The 9,205-nt window shown below is 29.5% G+C and overlaps 1 pseudogene; it reads left to right on the top strand.

The window, feature by feature from the left end:
- Nucleotides 1-1,099: 1,099 nt before the first annotated feature.
- On the top strand, nucleotides 1,100-6,378 carry LOC149564876 (uncharacterized; annotated as a pseudogene).
- The last annotated feature ends 2,827 nt before the right edge of the window (nucleotides 6,379-9,205 follow it).

Raw genomic sequence — 9,205 nt, forward strand, 5'->3', positions numbered from 1 at the left:
GACCCCGTTTGACCCATTAAATGATGACATATGTCCCTAGGGGTCTTAGGACCCATAGGGATATATTCAAATTATTTATAATGGTCAAAGGGGGTCATAGGGTGACCTATGACCCCCATTGACCGATTAAATGATGACATATGTCCCTAGAGGTCTTAGGACCCCTAGAGACATATTCGAATAGTTCATATGGGTCAAAGGGGGTCATAGGGTGTCCTATGACCCCCGTTGACTCACTAAATGATGACATATGTCCCTAGGGGTCCAAGGACCCCTACGAACATATTCGAGTTATTCATATGGGTCAAAGGGGGTCAGAGGGTGACCTATGACCCCCTTTGACTCATGAAATGACGACATATGTCCCTAGGGGTCCTAGGACCTCTAGATACATATTCAAATCGTTCATATGGGTCAAAAGGGGTCATAGGTTGACCTATGACCCCCTTTTACCCATTAAACGACGACATATGTCCCGAGAGGTCCTAGGACCCCTGGGGAAAAATTTGAATGGGTAATATGGGTGGAATGGCTCTATGACCCTCTTTGACCCATTAAACGACGACATATGTTTTTCGAATCGTTCATATGGGTCAATGGTTCTTTGATCGATTAAACGATGACATATGTCGCTAGGGGTCTTGGGACCCCTAGGGACATATTCGAATCATTCATATGGGTCAAAGGGGGTCATAGGGTACCCATTAAACGATAACAAATGTCCCTAGGGGTTCGAGGACCCCTAGGGACATATTCGAATCGTTCATATGGGTGAAAGGGGGTCATAGGGTGACCTATGACCCCCTTTGACCCATTAAATGATAATAATAATAATAATATAAATCAACATTAAATATTAATATTATTATATCTATAGTAATAATAATAATACAATTAAAGCTATAATAATAATAATAATATAAATCAACACTAAATATTTACGCTATTATATCTATAGTAATAATATTAATACTATTATATATTAGTATTATTGATGCTTTATATTAATACTAGTATATATTAATACTATTATACTATTAGCTTAGTAATAAACCAAAGTTAGTTTCCCTCCAATTATTTTCATAATATTAATATAATTATGGCAAAGGAGGTAAATTATAACAAGTTTTCTCTCAAAAAATTCACTTTACAAAATCAGATATCCGATTTGAAATCAGATATCCGATCTAGGATCGGATATCTAATTTTACTGGCACTAATTCCCAATATTTCGCTATCCCTACAGACCCGACAACATCACTTTTTCACTTCTTTTTTCATGAGTTTTGCAAAAAGTTACATTTTGGGGCCCAACCAATCAAAAATATTTTAAAAATATAACCTTAGGTGTTCAAATTTGTCATCTAAATGGGGAGCAGCAGTCATCGAAAGGATAAATGCAAAAGGAAGATATCCAATGAAGACATTGCGGCATATAGGGAAAGGGACAAAATGGAACACTGAAGAAAAAGATAAGGTATGCTAAATATCAGTCAAGTCGACGATGAATTAATTGAAGGTGAAATCATAGAGTCAGATAATGAATATGTATAGTTGGGGAATGAAAATGTACCTATTGAAAACGATAATGCCGAAATTGAAAATTTGGAGAATGAAGATTTTGAAGAAGAAATGCCACCAAGTCATAATCCAAATTGAATAATTGACCATGTCGAAGATGCACTAGTACAAAAATAACAATATATTACTAAATAAACTACTAAAAATTGTAGATATGTGACTAATTTTGATCACATGACCAATGGTAGTTTATTGCGAGACATTTATCTCTCAACCAAATTTATGACTAAGTTATTTTAATCATGAATTAGGTCATTGATTTAGTCATTTATTGTTGTTACTTGGTAGTTTATATGGTAATTTATTTGGTAATTTTTGTAGCTTATTCGGTAGTGTACTTGGTAGTTTTTTGGGTAGTATATTTGGTAGCATATTTGGTAGTTTTTTGGGTAGTATATTTGTAATTTATTGGTAGTATATTTGGTAGTATATATGGTAGTATATTTGGTAATATATTTAGTAGTTTATTTAATCATTAATTTAGTCATATTAGGGCACGATGGAATTGAACCACCATCCTCCTACTTATAATGCAGACACTCTTCCATTGAGCTAGTACCCTTTAAAGAATAATGCAAAAGATTGACAAAGTTGTCTTCCCAACATTATAGCTACCACGATCATGGTCACTATAACATGATATTTATTTCTTGTGCTAACTTCTCAGAAAAAGTTACAAATGATTATGCAATTTATATCAAGAAAATAGACCATTGCATTAAATAAAAATATCAAACCCCATTAAAAAATCACATCTATTAAAAACTATGAAACATGATCAATTGAAATACTCACTTTTTTACATATGGAGGTGCCAAAGGATCAAATATTTCCTCTTCCTTATGCTTAGGTTGGTGCTAAAAGTGTTCATTACACTTGATGTTGACATTTATTGAACCTAAGTCTACAAAAAACATAAAAATAGGAATTTGATAAAAATAAGGCACATGAAAAGAAAGGTATTTTTTATCAATGATCTATAATTAAATTATTCCTAGTAATAGGGAAAGTGGTGCCGATTCATAAATGTAACAAAAAACTAAATAATATGTTTACAATAAATTTCTTTAAAAAACCTATAATAAAAGGAAATTTTGGACTAGTAAAGTCTGGTAAGCAATGACTATGCTTGACTTGTTGATAACCCTAATTATAGAATAAGCCCCAAAATCATACATTGATGGATCCTGAGGTGGTTGATCATAACCATAAACTTCATATCCTTGACCATAATGTAATTTCCCCTTTTCAGAGCTAGATTTGAATGATAATAGAGCCTAAATACAAAGTTAAACAAAAGAATTAATTAAATATAATCATAATCATAATAATATTCATGTTAATCAAATAAATAATCATACACTATAAAATATTATTATTCAAATTATTAAAATAAAGAAATAAAATATTGTTAATAATATTACATAATATAATTTATTATTCCAAATATGCTTAAGAAGTAACATATAAGATAATATTATGAATCATTTATTTTAAGATGATGAATAGTTCATTAAAATCAAATATTAAATTATGATTATAATCTTATCTCAAGTCAATAATTTAATATTATAAATATAATAACAAATAAAAAAAATAAAAAAAATATACTATATCATTTTAAATAAAATAATAACAAACATCAAATATGATAAAGCTACATGTACTTAGTCATGACGCTTCAAAGGGATATATATAGAAATGTGATAAGTAGCTTACATTGTTATCACAATTGGGCACTTCCCAATAGTCATATGCATCCACAAACAATAACAATATCTATTGGATCCAAAATCTAACTATTTTGGGGGAAAAAACTAAGGTTTTCAAAGAATGTCCAACTGTATTTCTATATCTGTATCCCATTCAAGATAACCCACTTAACATAAAATGATCAACTAAATAAACAAAAAGAAAAATGACGTACAAAATATTCAAAGTGCAAATCAAATAACCCCTTCCATCCAGAATGAAATGTTGATGTGGTAGGGTGACATCCATATTATAATATGAGGTGTGTTTTTTGATTTCTTTGGTATGTTCTAGCTAATACCTTTATTAGTTGGAACAACTGCATTAGTCTGTGGAGGAGATGATGTGGATTAAAGCATCATCTATTCTACCAATGTCATAAGTTTTTGATCTGTGCATAAGGAATGTGGAGGATAGTTTCATTCTAGAGACCTTCCAAAAAGTTGATATTCACTCTACTCTAGTACAATCCAATGCCATTTTTGATCAATACCCACTCAACCAAATACAAGGGAACTATAATCCTTACTTGGCAGATACAATTAGGCATATAAATTCTAGATCTATAACAGGTTTGAGTTAATTAGCATGCTAGCACTATAGATTATTGTGATGTTAAGGATACAAAACTGTAAACTATTATTTACAACTGAGACAAGGAATGAAATGATCATAAAATGGAACAACTACTTCATAACACTATTGTATTGGCAAGTTTCTTGATCTCCTTTTTGGTAGAACTAGAGATATTAACATCAGTTTCAAGTACTCTATATATAAGCTTAATGTTTGTTCTTTGCTTAAACTACAGAGCCACAATAATGTCATTAGATTGTATTATAATTCAACACAAAAAAAGTCTCATTTGTGACATCAAGGTTATATTCTAATATTATTTCCTACAAATTCTCAATGCTGATAAGAACACTGATGTTTGCTTGTTTTATGAATTTATGAAAATTAATCAATGTCATGCATTTCCCAACATTAGCTTTTGTTGGATTTTGACAAAGCTAATAATCTTTCTCATATTTACTAGATATGTTCATTGTCAAGCTTTGAATTTCCTTCTAGATGAGATCAATTGTTCATTCATTACAATTATTTATCAAATCATGTATGGGTCTCAAAATGCTTAATGAATGAATGTGAATTACATACTAATTCTGAAACTATAGTAAATAAATCATATTCCCTTAATAGAACTTAATTGTTTAAGTTATTAGTGTAAGAGTGAAAAACAATATAGCAATATGGTGACCTCTTACATTTTAAAAAATGTTAGAAAATGATTACTGCATCTTGAAGAATAAAATATGACAGACAATTTGTTGATTGAACATCTGATTTAGAAAATAAAAAATAGTGTAATCTTTCACATAAAATACACCCTATGGAAACTTCACTTAAAATTCCACAATAGCTATAAATACTTTCCAGACTATATATATATATTATTTGAAAGATTGAATATTAAATCACTTATAATTATTGAAGTAAATATCTCAAAAAAATCCTTGAAAACAATGTTTGAAAGTGGACTTTGAAATTCTAATTTTATTCTCATCATTTACAATATTGTAAAACATTATTTGGGCAAAGTGGTAGATGATTTGAGAGATTCACTATGCAATATTATTGTTAGTACATTTGATTTGAAACATCATATGATTATAAAATATTTTCAAAAGAGTTCTCATGGGGAATGTTATACTTTGCATTGGGCATCCTTAATCAAGGTTACAAACAACATATTGTTAGTTTTAGGTGTTTATACATAAAGAAAAATAAATTTTAAAAAGGAACACTATCTATTAAGTCAACCATCTACAGAAAAAAAAAATCAAGTTTTTGCAAGAACAAGTCATGTACCAAGATAGGGGAATTCCTTCGAAGACAATGACAGAGAAAGTGATGGCCCTCTCATTAGAAAGAAGGCTGAGCTCACGCTTCAAACCTTTATCCAAAAATAGCTTTCTACCAAAAACATATTGGAGAAGGTTGTATTTGAGGAGCCCACACACAACATGCATTGTATAGGCCATGGATTTTTTAGAATAGATTGCATAATTTCAAGATAATGAGATTCAAGAGAAAGAAGGAAGCAATTGTTAATAGTCTAGTATCAGTTTAGTACCCTCATGCATGCTTGTTAATGATGCAAATAAGCGAAAGTGATATAGTCCAGATCTAGCCTTTTTCCAACGTGCACTTGAAAAGGAGCATGGGAAACAATATGCAAACTACTCAAATCAAGTCATAGAGGTTTGTGGCGAGCATCATAATTATAGCAAGCACACAAAAGAGATAGAGGCATCTCTAATGCGAGGGAAAGAGAAATTGAAAGTAATTTCCCATCCTTCTTTTGGAGAGAGTGCATGCCATAAGCCTTTATTAAATACAATTGAGCTGAGCGAGCTACGTAAGGAAATACACCTTAGGAACGTGCTAGTGATGGAGCTCCTTATCAATTTAACCATCCTGTAATAGATGTATTTTCTAGACTTGCTCTTGATGTACTTTATTTATATATGTATTTGGAGGAAAAACAAGCGTTGTGCAAAGACAAATCAGAGAGAAACAAAGATCCAATTCTAATTGGAAACTCAGAAGGAAAGGGAGTAGAATACGAAGTACAAATGGAAGTGCCAAACAAAAAATAGTCTCATTGGTGACCTAATTTCAAGGGAAAAAAAAATTCAAACAAGCTTTCAGAAGATGAAATTCATGAGATACCTAGTGGCAAGTTATCAAATTATATTCCTAGTCACCCTTCTCAAATACTTGACATCAAAAATCTATCCTTTGATGTAAAGGAAATAGATCTTGTTTCTTTGTTGGTTCAATTCCAACATCTTGTACAAAAATTACTTTTTTGCCTTATATAGCATGGGAAAATGAAAGATCAGGCTTTTGTTACATTTCCAGATACTGATACAGTGGCACAAGCTCTACAATTGGTAAATGGTTTCCAATTAAAAGGGAAAGCCAATGATTATTCAATATGGTCGTAAAGAAGTAGGAAATGACAAATGTACAAATTAGACATGTTTAGGATGGATCTATGTCTACAATAGAAAAATCCTATTACATGGAATCATTTGATGGCCTATAAACATTTTAAAAGATGCAAGTAGAAAATTCATATAAAGAAATGTGGAAAAATGGTGGGGGAAGCTACAATTTGAACGTGAGCCATAGTGCTTGGGAATTGAAGGACAAGGACTCAGTCATTAATTGATGTTTCATGATTCACAAAACACATGACGGTGGCGATAGAGGAAACTATATCTTGACTGATATATTAATATAGTTGTAGGATAAGCAAGCATAGAATTCTTTTTATAGTAGAATGTGTATATTTAAAGGAAAAGTTTTATGCAGCCTAGGTGTAAGCACATAGTGGGAAAGGAAGAAAAAAAATCTTGATTGAATATATCCATACTTATTTTGGCATGTTTGAGAACTTCTAAAGTTAAAAATTGAAGGCAAAAAATTTATGTTATACACAAGATTGTATCCATTAAGCAAGTACATGAGAAGTATTTGAAAAATCAAATAATCAAATCTGTGGGGATATGTTAACACATTATTCCCTAGCATCGCCATCCATGATTCCTTTCATATGTAGCTATCTATATTTGAAGACTTCCTATGATTTTGTGTTAACTTATAGGTACAATTTTTTTTGAGTTTCTGAGTTTTCCTTATCATATCCAAAAAATGCTCGGTGTAATGTGCTAAGTGTCTAATGGTACCATGTCCAATTTAATGGACTTTTCTTTTACATTCCAAAAGTGGGCATTGTAAAATATCTGAAAAAAGTTCTTCATATGACAGTCGCCAAAAAGATTCTCCTTAAACATGCTAAACATGCCTAAACATGCCTCTCTAGTAGATTTTAACATTCAAAAAATTCAATTGCTGTAATTATAATTTATCTTGGTTCCAAATATAATCAAATAATATGATTTCTTCTTAAAAAAAAACAAAAAATCATGTACCAAGATAAATAAGGAAAGAGAAATGGATAGAGAATAGTAGAAGTGTAGAAAACCCTTCTTGCTCCAATTTCAAAAGAAACATATTCAATATCAAATGTAAAAAAATATGACATTTCTTTCATGAATCTAGATTAATTTAAAACTAGGGCTTGAAGTTAAATGTTCAAGACAAGAGAAGTGTCCAGAAAATATGTAAATCATAATGGATCAAATGCCAATGAGCCATCCCTTGAAAGCTACAACTTTGTGATTGTTCTAACAACATTCAGCTATAGATGAATGCGATGCATTATCTTTTAGGGCACTGGCACTTTGAGACTATCTATAGGGGGCATTATCATATTATGAACCAATTGAAAGATCTATTTAGGAAAGAAAAGAAGAGAACCTGACCTAGCAATAAAGCCAATTAAAAAAACCCCTCACCTTTCCAACTTGAGCCACACCAACTCCAACTAATGGTGATAGAGAAAAATAGAGAAGGTAAAGCCATGGTGGCTCTTGAGATCTAGTCTAGCGGCGCCTAAGATCAAGTCATAGAAACTAAATATGAAAAGCTATTCGCATACTTTAAGGTTTCAGATGAGGTTGTTTTAGGTTTAGGTTTTTATCAAATAAAAATTTGTATAGCCTATGCATGTACCGATTTTGATCATTTTCAATTTTAAAGACTTTTTTATAATTATATTTTATATTTAACTGATATTTTAAAAAAAATTGTATTATTCTATTTAATAATCTAAATTATATTTTAAAATATAATATTTTTAAAATAATAATAATATTATTATTAGTATTACATAATTTAAATCATGTTTAGTATTTAATTAAATAGTATATTCCATAATATATATATATGAATTGTAACTTTATGCATATATTATATTTTTATCATCTTATTCTATGTGCGATGTAGTTTATTATAAATGTGTTGATATTCAGTTTGTCTTATTTTGTACATCACTTGATATAATCTTGTAAAATTATTTAATTAGATTGTGAGCATTTTTTTTTCAATAGAACCATACACTATGGAATGACCTAGAAAAATAATACATTATGGATGAAATTCATTATTAATCTTATCATAATCATCATATACTATAAATCTACTCCACTAGTACAAATAAAATCATCAGAAAAACTTCAAAGAAGCCCTACTTGGAACCTCTTAGATGCTAAGCATAAAAAATTTCACATTAAATATTTTCAAACAAAATTTAAAAACTATAAAAAATTTAAGATGAAAAAGAATTATAATAATATAGAAAGAAATCTCATTTGAATTTTAGTGCTATGTTTTTAAATAATAATAAAATATTTAAACTAATTTACATTAATAAATAAAATTTGAAATAAATTTTAATAACAAAAGTAAAACTATATTATCAAATAATTTATAAAATAAAGAAAATTTATAAAAAAATATACACATTAGAAAGTTTCTAAATTAAAATTTATTTGTTTTTTAAGGATTCTTAGTTAGATTTGATTTGTTTAAAATTAGAAGTTACTAAACTTTATCAATAGAAACACATAATTGATTGATTTTTGTATGAATTATCCAATATACTAGAATATTTTTATGCAAATCCTAACTGTACAAGTCTATAATTGTATCAATAAATATGTGCTCATTAATCTAAACACCAACACTATTATGCATCATTACTTTTAAAGGTTTAAACAACTAATAATTAAAAATTGACCTACAACTTCATATTTATAGTGTGCAAAAAGTTTATGTTATTTGATGTGTTTTTAGATTCAGTAGATTCATAGAGGAAGTTTGCAATGGATTTGTGAGATCTCCATGAATTTCATTAATTTATGCAAGTAAAAAATGATGAAAAATAGAAAAATGTAAG

Source organism: Cupressus sempervirens, chromosome 3 (genome assembly GCF_028749045.1).
Source record: "Cupressus sempervirens isolate cs-2001-9-10 chromosome 3, ASM2874904v1, whole genome shotgun sequence".
NCBI lineage: Eukaryota > Viridiplantae > Streptophyta > Pinopsida > Cupressales > Cupressaceae > Cupressus > Cupressus sempervirens.